This window comes from Gymnodraco acuticeps, unplaced genomic scaffold, assembly GCF_902827175.1.
Source record: "Gymnodraco acuticeps unplaced genomic scaffold, fGymAcu1.1, whole genome shotgun sequence".
Lineage (NCBI taxonomy): Eukaryota > Metazoa > Chordata > Actinopteri > Perciformes > Bathydraconidae > Gymnodraco > Gymnodraco acuticeps.
This window is the reverse complement of record NW_022990274.1, coordinates 5,142,175-5,165,804: the sequence shown is the minus strand read 5'-3', so window position 1 is coordinate 5,165,804 and position 23,630 is coordinate 5,142,175. Positions and strand designations below refer to the sequence as shown.

General features: G+C 41.9%; 2 protein-coding genes across 2 annotated transcripts in view; one reads left to right on the top strand and one right to left on the bottom strand.

Annotated features, from left to right (window-relative positions):
• The window catches only part of obsl1b (obscurin like cytoskeletal adaptor 1b), a 73,021-nt gene extending 72,183 nt beyond the window's left edge, over positions 1–838 (bottom strand). Inside the window, exon 1 of the mRNA XM_034221456.1 lies at positions 702–838. The gene's annotated coding sequence lies outside the window, so the exon portion shown is untranslated. The remainder of the gene's footprint in view (positions 1–701) is intronic.
• Positions 1–23,630, top strand: part of col18a1a (collagen type XVIII alpha 1 chain a) — a 114,388-nt gene that overhangs the window by 17,250 nt on the left and 73,508 nt on the right. The window lies entirely within an intron of this gene.

The following is a 23,630-nucleotide window of genomic DNA, read 5'->3' as shown; positions in this document are numbered from 1 at the left end:
ATAAACTTGGTGAAGGGTTGAGCTGACGGCAAACGATTTCTCAAAAGGATGAAGTGGAGAAGCAGTGTTGAACAGGTTCATTGCGTTGTTATTTGAACTGTGTCAGGAGGAAAAAGCCATCAGGACGTGTTGGCTCCCATGAAGCGTTTATTTGCCTCCTCTTCCTGCTCCTTACCTTCCATACGCCTCTTTCTTCCTGCCACAGCTCAGGTATTTGGACACATTCCGGCCATGCATACCGCCGCTCAGCCCATACAGCGAGGCCTGGCTATTGGGTTACTGCAGCGTTACCTAATAGGTCTGATCTGGGCTCAAAAGCGGCATAGTTATAAGATTTGCTTCCTTATTAAGCCGAAGAGGCAGAGAAGTCTGCACCTCTTAGCTTTTTGCGGGGTAAAATGGCTGCGCAACTGACATCATACAACTGAGTAGAAGCCCAGATCCCTCCTAGGGGTTATTAAACGCTTAGGAGCGCTCATTGCATACTAACAAGCCATGGCGGATTTCTTTTTTTATAGCTGTTATTGAAAAGCTGGGATAGTTCTTCTGTTTGTCTTTGCAGAAAAAGGAGGTTATAAATGTACTTGCCCCTCTTCCTTTGCTATTGAAGCATTTCGTTGTGGCTGAATGATTTCCATCTAGCACTTGGGAGTATATAGATTTGAAACCAGAGGAAAGGAAACATAACGAGGAAAACTCACCCTGCTGTTTCATCAAGCTTTTTAGAGACTCTCTTGTGTGTGGCACCATGGAATTCAGCCCTCTCAATGTCCTTCCTGTAACAATTTGTAGCGGCTGCGGCAAGCCTTTTGTAGTTCTTGTTGTATTTATTCTCTCCAGTAGAATAGTGCATTGTTTGTCGGAAAAGAAAACAAGAGGCCACACACACACACACACACACACACACACACACACACACACACACACACACACACACACACACACACACACCCACACACACACACACACACACACACACACACCCACACACACACACACACCACACACACACACACACACACAGACAGAAACACACTGGAGTTCACCTTCCTTTGCTGCCAGAAATGCTGTGTGTGTGTGTTGCCCCAAATTCTGGTGTGTGTGCGTGGATCATTGTCAATCACACAGAATGGTCCTTTACCCCTCCCTCACCCCATCTTTAAGTCCTGACTTTACTTGATCTCTGCTCCCCCTCAGTGAGTCCAAATGGCCATAAGCTCAGTGGCTAAAGTCCAAGTGAGGGCTCGGCATGCTTTCTCTGTCTCACACACACACACAGTGGAGTCGCCTTGGTGAATAGTCACAGCTCGGGGGGAATGCATCAGAGCAGACAATAGCCATGTATTCTTACTGACTTCTCCTACCATCCAACTGAAACACTGCAGGATGTAGTCTGTGTCTCCCTTCAGCTCACAGTGTCCCATTCTGACAGAGATCACAGCCAATAGCCCCACATTGAGCTTTTTCTCACCAGCGAGAACAGCTAAATGCTGCTGACACTGCTTTGGAAACAGCTTTTTGAATCTGAATTGTGAGAATATGTTGCACAAAAGTAAAGTCCACATAAAACCTGAATACTTGAAGAAGTAAATGCCAGGCATGTGACGGTAATGATAATCACCCATCACCTGTCTTCATTTTGGCAGCAAGGACAGTTGGGCCGAGATCAAACCAAACCATGTCCTGAAGAATTTGAAAAAAAAGATAATGGGAGAGGTAAAGGTTTCAAGTGTTTTAAAAGGACTGAGCATTATTTTGAAACTTGTTTGACATATTGGTATTAGATAGAATGAGAATGCCATTAAGATGCTGTACTTGGGCAAAGAGGTATTTTGAGAAACAGTGTAAAAACGTTTTGTTCACTTTCCAAATGGCTAGTGAATGATCCAACTTTATCAACTATCGACGTATTCATCGACGTGCTTATTTTACCAGCATTTGGCTGGAAAATGGTGTTTATGTTATGCTAATATCTTCTAACACCAATGACCAAGGTACTTGTATTCAATGTGGCTTTGGATAAAAGGGTCAGCTAAATGAAATGTACGAATAACGTATTGGACCCATTTAAAAGTCAAGGAAGAGCAAAAGTAATCAAACAAGATTAATCTTTTGGGTATCATGGATATCCCTACACCAAATATCATGGCAACATCCAACACAAATGTAGTATGTAAAAATACAAGATAAGATGAGCTGAAAGCATTGCAAACATTGACTGTTACAGTGCATCACGTCAGCCACAGAACAAAGACAACAGGCCTGTCATTCAGGAAAGACCTTCTTGGAGAAAGATCTTTCTTTTTCTGCAGCAGTGGTGGCAGTTTTTTTTGCAGAATGACACACTGTTGTGTGTGTGTGTGTGTGTGTGTGTGTGTGTGTGTGTGTGTGTGTGTGTGTGTGTGTGTGTGTGTGTGTGTGTGTGTGTGTGTGTGTGTGTGTGTGTGTGTGTGTGTGTGTGTGTGTGTGTGTGTGTGTGTGTGTGTGTTGTGTGTGTGTGTTGTGTGTGTGTGTGTGTGTGTGTGTGTGTGTTGTGTGTGTGTGTGTGTGTGTGTGTGTGTGTGTGTGTGTGGTGTGTGCTGTAATGTGTTGTTCAGCTCTGTACTTGTGGGTCTGGGTTGGCCCACTCAATCTTTGATGTCTGGGGATGAAAGGTTGTAGCCTGCCCATCTAGTCTTTCGTCTTCAAGGACAGCCTGTGTACATTTAAGTGTCCCCCACACCCAATGCATTTCTCCTTGGACCACCATCATAAAAGTTAACTTGCAAGACACAGAGAGAGGGACAAGTAAAGAGAGCAGGTACTCAGATGGTCAGACCTGTCTACCCCACCCACACTTGAAAAGGGTGCATTGTGTCTAGATGACACCCTCCTTTAGGTCTCTTCTTGTTGTTTTTTTACTGCTGCCTTGTACGTTTTCGGTGATGTTTGAATGGTTTGGTCCAGTTTTACTGTATGCTCAGTTGTCCTTAAATCATGTCTTGAAAGTGAAATATCCCCCTTTGATTGGTAAGGCTAGGAGTGGGGGGGAAATACATGAAAGTAAGATTTGAGATCCAGCTTCATGATTCTTACAAATATCAAATAAAAAGAAAACTTGGATATAACTAATAATGGACAATAATAAGAAATACTTTTTCATGGTTTCTCGATTGACAAAAACAATGTAGAAATAAAGTCTCTATGTCAGGGACCAGACATTAAGTGAACAGGTTAATATATAACTGAAAGCAAGTCAACATTTTGACTTTTGACTCTTGTAATTGGTACACAAGCCAGGTCCATGAACACCCTGAAACATCCATGAAGTTCCATAACAGCAAAAATGAAAGCACATGAGAATATAATCAATTTCAGAAGAGTACAATTTACATTTGACTTAAAAAATCCTTGCAGTGAAAACAAAGGCTGTAGCTATCTGTAGCCATTCAGCGACATGACTAATGCAAAACAATAGTGAAGGAAATCCCTGTACATCTGTTCAAATGATCGAGGCCCACAGTAATCCAGTCGCTGGGTTATATGTCTGGAAGATGACTAATGATCCCTCAACCTCTCTGTCTCTCTCTACTCCTACACTGTCAGCTGCATTTTGTTCCAAAACTCCATGAAAGTGTTATGGGTAAATCACATGGGGTTTGAAAACACCTCCATGTTTTCCTTCTCCCAAATCCCTCGGAAGGGATTTAGACATGGTTTATCAATCATGGACACTTGATTCTGTGACTCCTCCGCTTTCAAGTTCTTGCTGCAGCACTTTTCCCTTCTCAGAGGACATAGAAGGCGTTTGCAATGACTCATGCTGCGCTCTGATATTCTCATTTGACGACTCAGGGACAATAGCCTGAATCGGACTTTGGCAAAGTTTCAATGTGAGTTATGACTGTTGATGTGCCACTATTTTTCCAGCCATTCATGTCAAAGCAATAAAAACACTTGCTGGTTGCAAGGGCAAACAATATCTGACCGCCAATATAAGTGAGTCAGCCTGTCTTGTCTCCAGGATGCTGTAGGTGGTACAGAACCACACCCTTCTGACTGACCACACAGCACCACAGCCCTGGGGGCGATACTTTTGGTGCGCCTGCCTCCTGTTCCGCTTTCACATGCAGTATTCTGGTATTGCAAAGCTTGAACCAACATGATTGGAATGCTTGTTTTCCCTCTTTTGTCCCTTTTTTTGTAGAGTTGCTTTTGTTCTAATGGGATAATTTAAGAAGGAATGTTTTCACTTCTGGATTTGGAGCTGGGTGGGTCTTGAGTGAAGATGGAAAAGATGGACATTACAAAACAAGACCTTTGTTGATCAGACATGGTCCGTCCCTCTGTTGTTTGATTCAGTCCAGTCCCTTTTGCATTATGGCTTTTTTCCCCATACAAATTATACATTTTGGCCATTTCTAAAAGCTTTCCTATCAAGTTGTCCCAATGTAACATCAGTCAATCGCCACATCTATTTCCTGTTAAAAGAGCAATCCACTAATTGAGCAAACAAAAGCCAATTTATTGTTAATTTTTTACTACTTACTGTTTAACCCTGTAAAATGTATCAAGTTTTGGAAAAAAGACCTGATGATTTCAAAATGTCTAACCGTTATAAATGTAGTTTTGTTTTCCTGTTAGAACAGGAAGCTGTGTCTAGTGTCTTGTTGTGGTGGATTTGTTTTGTCTGCGGGCTTGAATGGGGTATAATTAAGGGAAGGTGAGATCTAATATAACTAAAGGGAAAGTAAGCTACAGCATTAGCTGACAGGGTAAAACACAAATCATAGGAACAGAAGCAGGGAACATTTTCTGTCTTGGTTCTCCATGTGTGTTCCCAAATGTCTGAAGTAGTGTTAAACTGTGAATTTCAATCAAAAATGTTTAGAACATACTGTGGCCTAATAGCATCTTATACACACAGTCTACATGGCATGCAACCAAAATCACAACCTCAATCATCATTTGATGTAATTGAAATACAAATCACACATTTACTGTAGAATTAGTGGTAGTGCTCGTCTTTAAGTTGCCCGACATTGAAGCGTAATGAAAGTGTCAGCTGCTCTGGAGGTGCAACAGTAGGTTTCTATGGCTTGGTCTGGTCTGCTGTATTCTGATAATGAGTCAGCAGTTTTCTGGGCTTTCATTACCACTGCCTTTGGATGCTTGTATTGTCTTGCACAGGGGCTTTCAGCGGCAAACAGTTTCTTTGCTTATAGTAGATTATGGAGATGAAGTTCCTCAGAGCAAGCAAAGCCACAGAATTGCCTCTTTTTTATCCCGTCTCTTCCTCCACAACTCACTCTTTGGATCAGATCAGCTCAACAATTTCCTTTATCACTTTTATGAAAAAGTGATATCAAGTGTCTGAGACATTTCCCTTAAAGAGAGTCATAAGATGAGTAAAGGCTCAGTCTATGGCTTTCATGTGGCAACACTTTAAGGTGGGGTAGGTACATTTGAGAAACCGGCTCGAGATACACTTTTTGTTATATTCCATGGAATGCTCTTAACATCCCGATAGCAATGAATATCTGAAGTGCTTTGACAACAAATCCATAAAAAAATGTCATCTGTGGAAGCCGTAGTTCTGTAAAAAGCACGACCAATCATTTTAGCCGGCCCGGCTGAAATAACTGGATGGCCTTCCTGCCTGTCAGCCTTCCATCTGTGCACAAACTTATCTCGTGCCCTCATTGGTCATGTGCGCGTTCATGTGTGTTGGAGGAGGGGCTCTGTAAGGAAGTGGCAGATTTTCTCCGGTTGTGTATTTTCAAATTCTAGCGCACTCAAGCTGGTTTCTCTAAAATTACCTACCCCACCTTTAAGAAAAGTGGTTGTTAAACAAAATTGAAAATGTGTTGGTTTTCTAAGATAAACAGATGCTACCACTGTGACTTTAATGTTAAGCTAATACCTGACAGACATATAGTCATGCTAACACTGAGTAGCAATATATAGTAGGAGAACAATACTGTTCACTTATCTTAGGAAATATTATATCCAAAGACAATTTTGTGTCAAACCCCGTAGACTTGAAAAGTGGCAGCTAAATGTTTCCCACCTTCATTGAGAGATAATAACTTTAATGTATGACATTAAGTGGTTTCCAATATTGACAGTGAAACAGATCTATCAGAGCATCATTAGAAAGACTTCAAACCTCCCTTATAGCGCGTTCAAATTCTCTATTTTTTCAGTGCGTTCCAAACAAAATTTAAACAATTGTTTTACCTTTAAATTTGTTATGGACTTTCTGAAACCAAGGCATTGCTGTATTTTTTCTTGATCGTTTCATCTGCAGATTGTTTCAAACATTATTAGAGGGGTCTATAAAATGTCATGAAATATGTCCATCCCAGTTTCTTACAATAGTAATAGTATTGATTGATTATATTGTACATTATATTAGAATATTTAATATGTTTCATTCTCATATTTGATCTGCCTGGTCTTCTCAAACTAACTTTTTTGAAAGAATGTCAAACAGGTATCTGAGGACTAATACAAGTAAATGATTTGAGCTTCATATGGTGATGTGATGACGCAGCCTCCCACTTGTCCACTCAACCAGAAAGCTTTCATTCATTGTATTCATTTGTTTCCTAATAGACCAATTGAGGGCACTTAAAGCCTGGTCTGCTGGGTAAAGCTTCTGGAAATGACTCCTATTCACTAGCATGGTCGCATGAGATTGCTCCCGAACGGCCATAGTCCCAGGACCTTTTGATGTTTAAACACATGCTTCACTCATTTTGGGATTAAGAGGCTGAGGAAATGGCCTGGTTGACATTGCTGGAATTACCCAATGGTTTATAAAGTCCAAGGCTTCATTCCTGCTCTCCTAGCATCAAGTGGACTCCCTGACAATTGCACGCACACACGGTTACACTTTATCGTGTTAAACCAGACATTTTTGTGTCTGGGTGGATCCAACTCAGTTTAAAAACTCTACAACCAAGTGTGAGATGTCATGATTTTTTGGATAGGAAGCCTATTCTATGATAAAGTCATTGTTTCACATCTCCAAATTTCACAAACCTTCTCGCACGAAAAACCAGTCGCCGATGTTATTGACTGTCTGGTAATAATGGCGTTTGGATTTCCCCTCCATCTGTTTGAGAGCAGGAGAAATGTCCTATGTACCCCTGTTTATCATGACTCATGGAGAACAACGTTTGACTCGTTTTGGCACGAGTGAGCAGAAATAAACACTGCAAGGCACTGGGATATCATCTGTAAAGAGTCTGAAGGACTCTGTTTTGGTTTTGGTTGGTCGGTAGTATCCATCCCACATGAATGCAATTTTAACTTGAATTTGAGTTTTAGAGATGACTTTCATAGAACTTGTGTGTGAATGTGGTATATTTAAGACGATATATTACACGAAAAAGCTTTGACTTTTGCAGTTTGAGATGAATGTAACACAAATGATGCCTGGGATCGCTGCAAGGAAGGAAAAAAGCACTCCCTCAAATTCATGTCTCAGCGCATCACAGCCTCAATCCATTCCTGGCAGAGTCATGATGGTTGGTTTGTTCTGAAGCCAAGTCTACCAGCCTGTCTGCCAGGCCTATTTTACTATATGGGTGAGAAACATTAAAGGGGTCACTATTGAACACAGCCAAAGACTTTACGTATGTGTGATAGGACATGCTCAAGTCATGTGGGCAAACAGTACAATTACCCATTGTGAGTATACAAAGTTAAACATGTCCAATCCCAAATTTAATTTAGATCTAACAATGATTGCAGGATGCAGGCAAGATGGAACAGATATCCCACTCTTTATATAAATGACCATTTTTACATGTTTTTCTAGGTAAATCCTTTAAGTCTCTAACGGCCCGTCCACACTACAGCTTCGACAGCTTCAAAAACGGTTTCCAACGCGTCTGCCCATTCACTTTGAATGGGGTGACGTCACTTTTCGCCGAACTGCATTGTGGGAAGCAGAGCGGAGCTTTCCTGGCGTTTCAGGCTGCAAAAGTTGAGCAATGTTCAACTTTTGAAGCTTCTGAAGCTTTCGGTGGAAGCGTCAGCCAATCAAATCATATGCCAGTACAAGCTCTAGCCAATCAAACCGCTGCTTGTGTGTCAGGGGCGGGAGATTCATGTGATTGGTTGTTGGTCGAGCTTCAGACACGCCCAGCTCCAAGCTTTTTTTTGAAGCTGTAGTGTGGACGGGCCGTAAGCCTTCTCCTAAATTAAGACATACCCTTCATCAAAAGCTGCAGGGGCTGAATGTTGAGTCTAGTTGATTTTTTTACTTAGTTTGTTTATGTCACTTTGCTTCAAGATCAAGAGTCTCCATTTCCCTGAAATTACACTTTACAAACATATTCTCATAACCCACATTCATTGTGCCTGTTCTCATCTGGGAAAGGATAATACTAAGAACAACAACCCACACATAAATAAATATGTGCACAAACAAATCCTCATGGGATATACAGTGTATATATTAGCACAGACATGTCAAAGTAACAGATGGCAAACAAAGAGGTCAAAGGATTATTTAAAGGATGTCAGCTTTGTTTTCCATTTCCCTGCAGTTACTGATGCCTCTCAAAGATGATCTGGCTCATTTGTTCCGTTTGTGCCCATCCGGTTATGGATCCTAATCCCCAAAGTCAACACTCCTTATGCCAGACTTCTGATCTCCACGTTGCTTCATCTCGCTACGTTATCTCATCTTTGTGGGAAGTGAGAATGACAGTGTTGTCATCACCAGCTGGCCCTGGACACAACACGAGCTGATCAGTCTCTGTGATTGGTGATGAGCTGTTATGGCAAAACCTGAAATGATTTAGCTTCCGATCCTCAGCCAGAGGTTTAAAAGCAGTGGGAGAAAAGCATCTCCTGTTGAGCATTTTTGTTCAGTTGAGGGTCATAAATATGGCTATGGTTGGAATCTGACATTTCTTTATGAGGTGACACAACATTGCTCAACGTTTGGCCCCAAATCGGACCCCTTGGCCTCTTTCATGTGCGTGAGTTGTCTGAAGAAGGAAAAGGTTCAGACTTGCCGTGCACTGTCCTGTTCGGCAGTCACAGGAAAGCAGATGGTTTCTCCACTAACCCCTCCACCTCCACACTCCCCCCAACTGCTGGTTAGCAATGGAAAAATGAAACTATTTTCCTCTCTCATTTCATCAACAGACTGTCAACTTGTTGGTGCTCTGAAACGGAAATGTTAACAGGCTGCATCTGATCAGCCAGGTGGGACTTCCTGTTAGCATTAACCCTATGTAGCATTGCTTTATTTGTGTGTCCCACATACAGGTGGGATCTGCTGGAGGGGGGCAGATTGCCAACAAATATTGTTGGGGTTAGGGCAATATTTAAAGCACAACCATCCCAATACAAGTGTTTATTGTTTTCATTTTTTCATTCCTTGCCAATTCCGCCAGTGCATCACCATAAATTGAACTCTGGCGGGCGATTTCATGCAAAGTGTTAATAACGAGAGGTGCACAATAACTGACATCAGACATTGGTCAATTACTTACTAAAATGGCCGAAACAGGAAACTGTAACAATGGGCCAATCTAGTATTAGGTCCTTGTTGTCACCTGATATTGATGAATTCAACACTGGTACATGTTCGATACATCCCTCGCAAGAACTGAATGTGAACGCATGAATAGGTTGTGATATTTTATAAAAGTGTCATCAAAACCCACAAGCATCGCCTCATCTTAGAAGTTTTCTGCCACAGAAAAACTACAGTATATTTGGACCCACGTCCTGATGCTGTAAAATATCACCCAACATTAGAGGAAAAGCAATACACTTATTTGCTTTGATTTACCACTCTGAAACAACATCACCCATTTTTTTTTTATTCTGAAAAAAGCTGTGTAATAGTACACTTCGGACCTTTGAATGAAAATAGCTAGTCATTTAGTTCAAGTTAATCTTATACAATTAAACCAAACCAGTAGAGTCACTACTCACACACACAGTCAGTCAGTCAATCAATGATATCCCCAAAGCTTGTAACCCTCCAGTTAACATGCCCTATTTTCTGACCTGTAGCCACCCTGAGGCCCTCCAAAATACCCTGTACTTGTACCCTGTACCAAAAGCTTATGTTAATAAGCCGTTCTCTGATTCACACCCAGATATTCTGAAGTAAATATGTAGCTAACCTGAACGTGACCTTTCCAACTCTGTGACCCTGTAACCCTGCCCATATTAGACAAGCAGAGTGTCTGGATTCCAGGTGTGGGAGAGTCCCTTCATTCTTTTCAGGTAAATGATTTGTCAGAGTGGGATGACCCTTCCCTTCAAGTTCACCCAAAGTCCCGCCGGGCCGTTTTTTAAAAGAAAATGTACTTTCAGATGCACCTGATAAATAAATGAACAAAAGAAAACAGTTTGTTAAGAATGAGTACAGATAAGTGGAACGCAGTGGCTTGATAATAAGTCTTTGTAGTGCTGGGCTCTACTGTTGATAGATTCAAATGTACAATATATCGCGTTCCTTGACTGGTCAAAAGGGGAAGTCAGGCTCATATCCTCACTTGTTTTAAAGGCTTGTCATTCATTAATAAAGAAATACGTACATAAAGTACCACACAGTGATAATAGAGGGAGGCTTTGTTTCAGATAGCTTGGAAGTACTTAGTCATCCAAACCTCTGTGTGCAACATGGCCCTTTGCTAAAGGTTAGTGTAACTAAATATTTAGTCCATGTTTCCTATGATGGCCTGTGTGTCTGCACCATCTGCCTCTCTTTGTTATTTGTGTGTTTATGTGCGTGTGTGAGCATGCTGATGACTGTCCTGTGACTTAAGTGCTTTGGGCTGTAATGAGGTCGGTGTCCCGTTGAACCCCATCATAACACTCGCAGTGGTTACGTCTCCCTCTGCTGATAGAAACCATCAACTGCACAAGTGAAGCAGCTGCTGGTGTTTCATGCCTCAAGATCTCTTTGAAGTACTTGGAGATATTCTTTTTGTTTTTGGCACAAAGACATAAATCAGTTTTAGGGTTAACTTTGACAGCAGTGATGATTCTTTAGTCTACCCTTACGTCTTCTTGCAAGTCACCTCACGCGCTATTAAATGTCAGAAGGGCGGCCCCTTTAAGGACATAATTGTCGACTCTTATTATTGAGGAAGCATAATAGCTGTGAACACACGTCTGTGGTTTCCTTTGTGCTGTGACATCAACAGTGCAGATGTGTTGAGAGTGTAGCCCGAGGCTCGGCCACCACACTGATGAAAATAAATAGCTTGTAATTACATTATCTATAGTGAGCATCATATTAAACAGATTGTAATACACACCTAAAACACACAATCGTGCAGACAATCAGAGATATTACATGTTTTTCCTCAGTATTTCGACCGCGCCTTATCTGCCATGAGGTGTTGTTTGCTGTCGACAGGCCTTATGGACATTGTGTTTGATTTTCCGCAGGTGTGTTCCTTTAGGGGCGCACCACCTGTCTGGGAAAGTTTGTTTTTACAGCCGATTTTACTGATAATTCTCAACGTGTTAACATGTTATTCTTCAAAGATAATAGCCGTTTATACTAAGAGTGTACTGTTTGTATAAACGGATCAATGAGATCAAAAAAGAAAACTGCTTGCATCTAGTGTGGTTGCATTTTAAACCAGATCAATCATTTTAAAAATAGACAACTGCGCAGGACTAATACCTCATTCACACCAACAGTGTTTCAGGGCCGGTTCGGAGCTGGAGCTTGAAAAGCACCGGGTTTTCCTGTTCACACCGCAGCGGAGCAGCCTCTTAGCTCCGGAATCCGGTTCGTTTCAAGCATCAAAAAATTGTCCGGCCAGAGCAAAAGCACCACATACGTCACACTTGCGTCGAGGCGGGGGTAGGGGCGGGATCAACACCTGAACAACAACAAAAAGCCGGCGTTTTATCCAGTTTGTACACAACGATGGAGAAACTTAACAAGCAGCAGTGGTCCACGGAAGAGACCAGCTACCTACTGGGAAGCTGGAGCACAATCGGCCATTGTTGTTGTTGTTGTTGTCGGTGTGAGCTGTGAGGGGGTTCCGCGCGGTTTGGCTTTATGAAGCAGGCACGCAAACGGTTACGTCATGACGCAAACGATGACGCAATGACGCAGCACCAGTTGGACTCTGGGCGGTGTGAACCGGTGTTGCGTTGGTGTGAATGAGGTATCAGTCATTGTTTCGTTGAAGATTAGTTTCTTATCCATTCGTGTAGTTGTGTGTGAAAATGTCCGAAAATGCTAAAAGGATTCGATCAGTTTCTCATTAGGCCCCAAATGATGTCCTCAGATGAACAGCTTTGTACACAACTCAAATATATTAAGTTTTCAGTCAAATAAAATAAATATCAAATTTGAGAAGCTGGACTTTTTGTGACTTTTTTTTTCCTTATGAATGACACAATCGGATAAATTGATTATCAATCAATCAATCAATGTTTATTTATATAGCCCAATATCACAAATGTTACATTTGTCTCAGTGGACTTTACAGTTTGTACAGAATATCAGTATGACAATACGACAGCCTCTGTCCTTAGACCCTCACATCGTACAAGGAAAAACTTCCGGAGAAAACCCACAGTTTAAAGGGAAAAATGGGAGAAACCTCAGGGAGAGCAACAGAGGAGGGATCCCTCTCCCAGGACGGACAGACGTGCAGATGCCGTGTGTAAATTGAAAAGATAATACATTTGCAACATAGGTAGTCCAAATGTTTGGAAATGCATGTGTGTATAATAGGAAGATGAATCCACGAGGATATCCATCCAGGACCTATGATCCAGGACCACAGCCACGACTCAAGATCCAGGGCTCGCGATCCAGGACAGAGGAGCGCAGGATCATCCATGACTCCGGATCCCAGCGTATATAGACACCAAAAAGAAAGACATTTGGGGAAGCTGGGTTAATCGGAACATGAGAGTACACAGGTATAGACAGAGAGAAGGAAGAAGTAAGATGTCCCCCGACAAACTAAGCCTATATCAGCAAAACTAGGGGCTGAATCTAATCAGCCCTAACTATAAGCTTTATCAAAAAGGAAGGTCTTAAGCGCACTCTTAAAAACGGATAGGGTGTCTGCCGCCCGAACACAAACTGGAAGCTGATTCCACAAATGTGGAGCTTGATAAGAAAAGGCTCTGGCTCCCATTGTACTTTATTATCAAATTGGCCATCAAGTCAATTGTTATCAACTAGTTGATTAATAATGGTAGCTCTATACAATGTTTTCACCCTATTCCTTCTTGTTGTGGTTCACAATGTGGACAATTGAGGGCGCTGTTTTGCCACCGCTACACATCAGTACTCGGAGATGTAAAGCGAACTCCAGCTCCAGATATGTGAGTCTGTGGTAAAGATTGTGTATGGGTTCTGGAGAACACTTGCAATATTCTGCCTTTCCAACTGAACTAAAAACACTTCCTTATAGACAACACTGATTGTAAACTTTCGATAAACTTCTAAAAACTAGCCGCACAGCTTTAAAATCTCCAAAAGTAGCCCTTCTGCGCCGCCAACACACATAAACATCTATTACCATAATGTGTTTCAGCTTGTCCCCTCTTTGCTTTTGAGGCAGAAGAATCAATACTGTGTCTGTCATTAGTTGAGATAACACCTCCCAGGCATTGTGGGCCAATTACAGCTCAGACCTTTCCGGATGTTCTGACTTCACAGTGCACTGATTAGCCGAGTCATTACAGCTACAAGAAAAGAGAGTGGGACTTTTAAGTGTGACAGCAAGGCAGTTGGATTTGATTCCTCAGGTCATTTCCTGCATAACACCTTTTTTTAAGACCATGTCATGTTCCAAGTTATAACCTAACAAGATAATTCCTTCAATCCGTATTCAGGTAGCAGGGTGAAACTGTAATTTCCTGCCAACCCTGTTGAGACAATTTAAAAAATGTGTCCATTTTCATAGCTATGTGAGTTATTTTTGCAAAGTTTATTTACAATGATTTATGTAAAGAATGTCTCTGTTTGTCTGTGCATAGGTAGCGGTTCCCAAAACATACATGTTTCATTGATTAAATCTCAAGCCAAATAATTAACCAAGAATCCAATCACCCGTTGGTCACAGAGGAATTTCATAGTTTTTGAAACCTTGTGGAACATATAGTTCAGGGCAGAATTGATGTGCAGAACAGAAGTAGCTTTGATCTGCTGTGCTAGATAAGAGATAAGTCACAGGGTTTGCTGGGGAAATTACTTTTCTTCTGCATTAAAGATGGTACAACATGGGCGCCTCCCTTCTATCCTATACTGTATACAGCCCCACTTTCTATACTGTAACTGTTGTTTAGGCCCCCCAGGCTACATATTCTCCCGTTGTTATGGAATGTGTCTCATTCAGAGTGACGGCCGAGCTCTTTCTGCTTGCCTGAGCAGGACTGAGGAACCCTGCAGGGCTCTGTCTGCCCGGCTGTCTGTTTCTACAGGATACTGGCTTGTTCAGTGGAGACGCTGAAAAGATGCCTCTAAAGCACTCTTCTGAACTAAACGCTGCCCTTATATTCAGGATCAACTGGGATTTGGTAGGACTGAATTGACACCATCAATACAATGTTTGACTATACTGTAAGTGTCCTCATTCACAATGCGACCACTATGTTGGGCTGGAAGGGCCGCACTTCATTAAAACCAACACTGAACACATTTAGAGTTAAAGTAATTAATTCATAGTGACTGGAATGCAACCAGTTAAGGGCCAGTTACAGAAAGGCAGCCTTACATTTATGTACAATTTTTCCATTCACAGTGCTGAATCCCAAATTCTACCTCGCATTACTTAAAGATGGTTTGCTTTAACTGTTTACCAAGGTTTGCCACTTTTCTCTATTTTGCTTTGGCAAATAGAACAAAAATGACCTAATTTACAGGTGGGTAGCAGGGCAGATCAATGGGTTCGATGGACAGTGATTTTTTGGAAATTCTTATGGCCTTATAGACTTGGAAATGCTCTGCTTGTGTGCTTGTGTTTGCATATTTAAGGGCCTTATCCACCTATATACTGAGAGTTTCAAATTCAAAGAGCTGCACAATAAAGTCGACTTGTCCTTTAGTCCATTAACACAAACACAAGTTCACTAGTTTGATAATTGATTCATCTGTAAATGTATTTTTCAGAAAATTCTTCTTCAATATGCACATTTCCTGCTTTTACGTTATTGGGTTTAACAAGACAAGACATTTAAGACATCAGTTTGGACTCTGAGAAACTTGGTGGGAAAACTTTTCAGACCCTAGCAAATCATTAAATATGACTTAGTTCAGACTTGACACTGGACAACCTTCTTCTTTTCATGTCTACATCAAGTTTTACTCTATAGTGTTGTATTCTGAACGCACTCTTACACTCTTAAACTAATCTGCAGCTCTCCCATAGACGATGAGTCTCAGATATTTCAACAGATTGGATTAACAATAGTTATCAAGTCTCAATGGGAGGCATTTACACTGCAGGCCAGCATTCTCCCTCACAACCTGCCCCTGCAGGCCACTCCAGGCCTGTGATAAGTGCCCATTGGTGGGAAACGGGACCCCTTTCCCTCCTAATCTGATAGCTGTGACCTCCTGACCTCCATTATGTTAGCCTACCCCCCACCTCTCATTCTCTGGCTGCCTCACACACTCAGTGACACGCATTCACTGGTTGGAGATCTTAGAGATGTGAGAGACGTCACTTGAATTAGAGCCTCTTATTCAGGCATGCCATTCGTCCCATTTAGGGTTGCAGTATAGGAACCCTATATATGTTTCAGATCTCAATCTGCTGCTATTGAGTTGAATTAGGTGTAACTTGATAACATACAAGTATACTGCTGATATGCAGGGCTGTAACACTTTTCTCACATAATGCAGTTTATCCTCCATTATAAGCACATGATCAGTAACATGTCTACAGGCTACCCTTTACTTTATAGAAAGCAGACTGATGGATTACTACATTAAAAAAACTCCTATACATATTTACTAGTGATAACAACTGTTTATTATAATGTTCTATTATAATACAACACTTTTTAAAGAGCCATTCTGCATAATAAGTACTTTTACTTTTGATAATTTCAGTACATTTAGCTGATTATACTTCCATAGTTTTACTTAAGTACCATGAAGAACTCAGGACTTTGACTTGCAATGGAGTATGTATAGACAGTCGTTTTACTTCTCTTACTTAAGAAAAGGAAATAAGTACTTTTCCATCCCTGATAGAAAGTATAGAAAGTATAGAAAGTATGGGAAGTTTAAATTCCGGGACATACAGTCTATCACCGTGATTGTGATGAGACTAGAAAAACAAGTGTCTGCAGGCTTTACATTTAGCATGAAAGCCATTGAATAGTCCCTTTACTGTACACAATGTAACCACTCTGTTGCACCCTGTTGCTCCGGGATACAGGGTCAGATGAGCCAAGTTCTGCTTTAGCTAACACGGACATACAGAATGCAGATGGACGAATTTTCAGATAATGATTTTACAGGCATTTCCTTCTTTGCAGTTGATTCAAAACGAGAAATGTTTACACTGCTGCTCAGCTGTGACGTGTGTGTGTGTGTGTGTGTGTGTGTGTGTGTGTGTGTGTGTGTGTGTGTGTGTGTGTGTGTGTGTGTGTGTGTGGTGTGTGTGTGTGTGTGTGTGTGTGTGTGTGTGTGTGTGTGTGTGTTTTCAGCCATATGTTCACTACAGTTTGTGAGTCTCACTGTTTACAATGCTGCTCAGCTGTGACATGCTGTGCGGCCTAAGTTAGTTTGTGTTTGTGTGCGTGCACGTGTATTCGAACCACATGTGAGCTCGTTCACGACGGTCTGTGGACATCCCAATGTGTGTGTCCTTAAAAAACGTCCAGCTCTGAGTGCGTCGGAACTTAGCGCTCGTATAACCACTGAGATGGTCACTACACAGCGAGAGGGCAACGACCCCCACTTGCTGAAAAAACATCAGTGAAGGTTCAGGGTGTGGGGGAGGGGTCCGCCAAAAGGCTTGTTAGCTTGTCTAGGGGCTACGGATAAATAGACCCTCACGTTTCTGTATTGTCAACCTGTGTGCATCTTGTGTAATGCGTCTCTCTTTGTACTCTTTAGGTCTAAGACACTTGAATTGCCTTGCAACAGAAACCCTGCATTTCTGTAAAGCCTTTGAATGAGAAAGGTGCAAAATACTTATATTTTTTAAGAAGTTAATGGTAATTTATTGTGTTAAGTTAACAATAAGCTCAATGGAGAAGGTTTACTGTAAAAAGCTATTGAAACGTGTACTTCCTCTCTTTCCAGTGCCATTTGTGTAGGAGATTGTGTTGCACACACATGCCCTCTTATTCTTTACTTATTTACAAAAGCTATATTAAGCAGTGATTAAATTAGCACCCTGCACATCAGATTGGATATCTGAATGACAGTTTGGCATAAAATACTCCCGTGACAGATAATTGGACTCCTTTAGCCCCTCGTGGATTATGTTCAGCAGGTTTTGTTGGTGTTGTAATTAGTCGATCATTCATCCTCCCATTGATGGTCTCAGCCCTCGGACTCATTCCTGGTCTTAGGTTTCACGCTTTTGTCTGTGTATTGTGAGGACAGACACTGGGGGGGCCTGGAATTTCAGTTTATCCCCTGCTCAAACATCTCAGAGTTTCACAGGTCGCAGACATTAAAGACATTCATAAGGAATGCCACTTTGCAATATCAACACAGTCGTGTAAGAAAAGCCTTTCTTTACTTATAGGAGGAGAAATAAACAGTATTCATGGTTGAACTGGAGAAGTCGAAACAGACTTGAAAACCAAACAGTATATGCTAGGGATGTCCCGATCAGCTTTTTTTGCTCCCGATCCGATTCCGATCATTTGATTTGACAATCTGCCGATACCGATTTTTCCCGATCCGATCTTTATGCAATGCATTAAGAGAAAAAAAAGGAAAAATCATTCAAGTTGTCCCTTAAAGGTGGGGTAGGTAAGTTTCAGAAACCGGCTCGAGATACACTTTTTGTTATATTCCATGGAATGCTCTTAACATCCCGATAGCAATGAATATCTTAAGTGCTTTGACAAAAAATCCATAAAAAAATGTCATCTGTGGAAGCCGTAATACTGTAAAAAGTACAACCAATCCGTTTAGCCGCGCCGGCTAAACGGATTGGATTGCCGCCCTGTCTGTCAGCCTTCCATCTCGTGCACGCAAAAATGTATCTCGTACCCTCATTGGGCGTGCCGTGATTGGGCGTGCATTGCAGCAGTACTTCAATGACTCGCCAGCAACAGGCGGCCACTTTCACCAGTCTGCTGACGTCATGTGCGCGTTCATGTGTGTTGGAGGAGGTGCTCTGTAAGGAAGTCTGAAGGAAGGGGCGGATTCTTTTCGGCTGTGTACTTTCAAATTTTAGTGCACTCGAGCCGGTTTCTGAAACTTACCTACCCCACCTTTAAGGTTTTTTTTTTAATTTAAATGACAGTACCCAACTATCCATTCTATAGCTTCTTTTTTTTCACAGCAGCATTGGATCAGTTCAGTTGTGCAGCATTGGATCAAAAACAAATAAAGCTTATCAGTGGTCCACCACAAAATAACCATGTAAACAAATTGAGTGCAGATAGTGCAGTAACAACACAAACATAACTCTACTGGAAAGAGGTAGCTTGACTAGCTTCACAAATTCACATTCAGTCACAAATAATAAAATAAAATAAAAATGTGGCTTAGTGCAGAATTCTAGCCTTAAGACTAACTAGTCTAGTAATAATGCAATGAACAACAGCAGCTTAACATAACATGAATAAACAAAGTATTATATTTCCATCTTACTGGGGTAACACAATTCAATAGTAATCAGCAGCAAACCACTTATTTTTGTTATTCTACAGTATTGTTGTTTTATAGTTATTTGTTAATGTAACCCAATTTGTGTTCTTTGAAATTGAAAAGGATATCGCATTGTGTTTGTTACTTTCGTTGCAGTTGTATGTGTCTTAATAGTAAGGGAAATATATGAAAATCTGCTAACTAAATCCTTACCAATCAATTTCTTCACTAATGTGTTTGTAAAGGTGTGTAGTAAGATGTATTAAAAAGTTGAAGTTCAAATCCTGTATGTTTTTTCGTAACAACTGCTCAAAGTTGAGGTACCGAATACCGATTTTCGAAAAATCTAAAATGTTCTGTTTGGCCTTGGGTAACTTGTGAGGGGTCAAACTAGGGGTTTTTCATGATTCTGAGTTGATTGCAATCATGTATTTTTCACTAAAATCATTCCTTGGTTGAAAAAAGGCCACGCCCACTCTTATATTTAAATTCAAAAGTAGCTTTATTTGTAGTTACAAGTAGTTACAAGTGCTGATCACTTCAGGAGTCAATCTCTGAGTCTTCTCCAGACTCACCACCATCATGACCACAATTCTTGCATGAAATTCCTTTACAGACTCCACATGCTGAGATGCACTTAACGCTATTCCTCTTGCAGCTGCACCGCCGGTTGCTGCAATCTCCGTTACAGTTGCAGCTTGTGAACTGCAGTAGCTCCTCAGGAGCCATGGGGTCTAGTGTTGGGACTGGCTCATAGCCATGTACACCTAATGTCCATCCATAGTCACTGGGGTTCAGAGACATACTCTGCAGAAGGATCCAGTCCTGGGTTTGTAGGTAGGCAGGAAGAGAATGCTGTGCAGCTGCACCCTCTGTTGGAGGTAGAGTTTCTGGTTTGATCAGCCCTGCCGCTGCCTTCCGTGAGAACATGTTGTGTCGAATTTCACCCAAAGCAGTACCTGGTGCATGGTAAATGTACTGGAAGATGGTAGTACCAGCCTGTATCACTGCATCCTTAGTAGCTTGTGTGTCAAGGAAGATGTCCATGTGTTCATCAATGTCCCCTGCACAGAACATGCAAAAAAAATGCACTTTGAGATTTGTTTCAAATATAAAGTGAAATAGAAAAAAACATTATTATTATTACCTGTCAAATAAGGTTTTTCTCCTGTGCTCCTGAATCCTGTTGAGAAAGACACAAGCAACTCCTTGTCTCGATCGGGGTCGAATGGGTTGTTCTCCTCCTCTGTGGAACGGAGCATGTTTCTTGACACTTTCCTCCATGCACTGGTTGACATTGGAGAAGTGATTAAGGGTGAGCACCCAGCACTTGTGACCAGAATCACTGTGTCTCATCCTCCCTCTGCTCAGTCCACCTTCTGACTTGGCTGACTTCATCAATGTCTGCTCGATACAGATGTCACACCAGGTGCCGGACCAATCATGGCTGGAGTAACGGACGACATGGTTTCCATGGGCAGTGAAACTTTCGAATGTCTCCTTGTAAGCAGGCAAAGTTTCAAGTTGCTTCATGAGTTGACAGTACAGCCGTGCACCCTTGGCATATTGATGATGCCCTGCAGCCGCAAAGATGTCCAGCATCCTGCTAACAATGCAGCACAGGTGGCCGTTGTGATCTGCAAGCCACTCAGTTCTGATGAAGACCTTGATCACATCTACCATGTAGTGGTACTGCACCCAGAGAGCAGGCGTTCTTCCTCCTTCAGCAAGTCTTTTGAAGGTTTTTTCAAACCGCTGTTCAAACAGTGCCACTACTGGATCTGTGTGTCTGGCTCCCATCTTCCCATCAGCTACCTTCTCCATGAAAGTCCTCATTTCACCGAGTTCCTCCTCGGTGAAGGCATGTTTCATGATGTGCTGATAGATGGCTGCATCGATGAGGAGGTGAGCACGGATTGCCTTGTCAAAACATCCTCCATCCAGGATGTGGTTGGCTGTCGTACTCCCTGGATAGATCAGCTGGATCAGCTCCAGTAGTCCAGAATCCTCCATGATGTTTCCACTGGATCCAAGGTAGGACTTCAGCAGGTGAAATCCACCCAACCTCGGAATAATAGGTAGATTTGTCTGTTTTATGATGTCCACAGCCTTCAGCCAGATCGGAAGATCGAATGTCACTATAGTGACTCTGTCTGCAGAGAGCCGCGTGCACTCTTTGAGAGTGGTGAAGATGATGTTGAGGTCCTTAGGGTCACCTTCAATGATTGGGAGGAAGTCGATCTGTGTGCGCTGCTTGACATCATCTGCATGGATACTCTTCATCCAGCCATTCCAGTTGGAGTGTGGGAATTCAGGATCCTGGGCTTTGATCACCCACCCTGCTGCCCAGAGTGTATCGCCCGGAGTGAGGAGTAGCTGGTCTTGTGTCACAGAAGAGGCAAGCTCAGTAATGGGAAGAAATGTGATGGTGTTTATCCCTGTCCTTGTTCTGTTGGTGAATGGAAGAATCTTCACTTCAGCTCCTCTGAGGATCTTAGCTTTGTCAAGTGCCTTCAACTTCACTCTGTGGACAGCTGCTGTCGTCTGGGGATCTGGCAAAGATGGTGCCGGAGAGGTGACTTTGATCCAACCCATTGAATGGAAAGGAGTGTTTCCCTGAATAGAGACAATGTTTAAATCTATATTGTCTCCGAAAAACTGAGTGAATACATTGGTTGTTTCCCCAACCTCCATGGCCTCCATGACCACCCGATTGTCATGGCTAGTTTCACTTCCACTGGCTGTCATAAATGATAGATCCTCAAGTGCAGAGTCAACCGCAACCTCATCATCGATCTGCTCATCAGTTTCTTCCACAATGGTATAAAGAGTATCAGAAGTATCTTGGATGCCATCTCCATTCCTGTCATTAAGGAAGCAGTATTTGTAGTTTTGTGTCTCGGAATATGACTCTGTGTATCCAAGCTGGTGTAACTTGTTCAGCATCCATTTTGACCCAAATCTATGATCAAGTTGTATGGCAAGCCCCATCTGGTATGGCAAAACTCCTGAAGGCCGACAGGCCTTTCTGAAGTTCTGCCCCCAAATGGCTACTCTTTCGTCGGTCTTCACTATTGGCCTCAGGAACATCTGAAGACTCTCAGGAACAAGAGCCAGCTGACTCTGGATGTCAGTCATACTGTGTGCTGTGGGGTATGACTTTGGGTCTAGATCAACCATGGCGATGTCGTTGCATACAAACTTTAGTGCAGTCTTTATGATCTGAGTCTTCTCATCTCCATGCTCAAGATTAGCATGATGCTCTCGCAGAATGTTGTCTGTGTCATCTTTGAGGCAGAGCACATCTGCCCTTCTCTCCTGTGATGTGAAATACAAGGTGTCATGGAATTTATCTTGGAGTTTCTTCTTTAGCCAATACTTTGAATAAGAGAGGCTCTTATCTGGTGATGGATCAAACTGCTGTAGCTTTTCGTGGACTTGGTCAAGAGTCATCACCCCATGCTCGAGTTCTGAGTCTAACCAATCACAGAATTCAACAAAAACAGCCTCTCGTTCCTCATCAATTTTCTTTTGTCCTCTCTTCCTTTGTCCTCTATCTTCAGTCTTGGAGTAATGGCCACCTGTCTCAAAAAGAGTTTTGCAGCGCAAATGATACAGGGTTTCTTCTGCCACAAGGTCATTGATCTCTTCCAAAACTTCAGTGCCCCAGTCATCCCCGCGACTCTGTGCTGTCTTGCAAGCTTGCCTTCAGTCTATCTGCAGTCAAATTATCTGGCACTCTGTATCTCTTTCTAGCTTCGTCTGGACGAGTTTTGTAGATCTGTGCAGGTTGGTTGCAAATAATGCATACATTCTTGTACAGAAGCTGAACGGACCGTGAACTTGTAGAACTGCATGCAGAAGCTGCACTGAAGTCAGAGCAAGTGCGTCTTCTCTTCTTCTTAGCTGCCTCTTTCTCTGCCTTTAATGTTTGGCCTGAGTTCTTGGTGACTTCAAGAAACCTGTTGTATAAATCATCTTTACACTTTTTGTGGTACCTGAGTCTTCCTATGTTCTGAGCCTCCTTCAAACGCTCCAAAATCTTAGCATTTTCAACTACTTGTGCTTGTTCCAAAAAAGTAGGGTAGCCTTTAGGAGTTGGCTGTATCAGCCTCTGAGCTGGTGTCTCCGGGCTTTCACAGATGAAACAATTTAGCAAAGGTGGAGTTGAGTCTTCATCCATACTGCTAGACTAATATGTCCTACAAAGTAGAATAAACATTGTATTATTCAGTCATAATATCATTATTTTGTGACATTAAAGACAATCTCATGTACAGTAGATGATTAACATAATAGATATTATTGCAAAGGAAAATAGAAGATCTGCTTCACAGTAACGTTAAACACAAAAGATCCTGTCAGAGACAATACACCACTGTAACCTAATGGGCCAGAAAGCTAGCATTCAAGAAAATAAAATGATCATAAGATTCAGTTTGAGGTGTGTAATACATCATGGTAGTTGCCTAGTTGGATACAATCATGGAGTAATACATCATGGATTTAACGTTAGCTAGCTAACCATGTTGCTGCGCCTACTGTTACACAGCTAACACGTAAGCAAAGTTGACAACTAATCATGGAGTAATACATCATGGATTTAACGTTAGCTAGCTAACCATGTTATTGCGCCTACTGTTACACAGCTAACAAGTAAGAAAAGTTGACAACTTGTACAGTATGTTACATTTCATTACCAAAGTAGTGACATGAAATATTTCAAGTTTAAAATGTAGATAATACTTACATATCAGGCGTAAAAAGCAGTCTGTCCATGATCAAATGAAGGTTGAAAATGGCTTCAGCATGTTAACTCTAAACATCCTCACTCTGAATG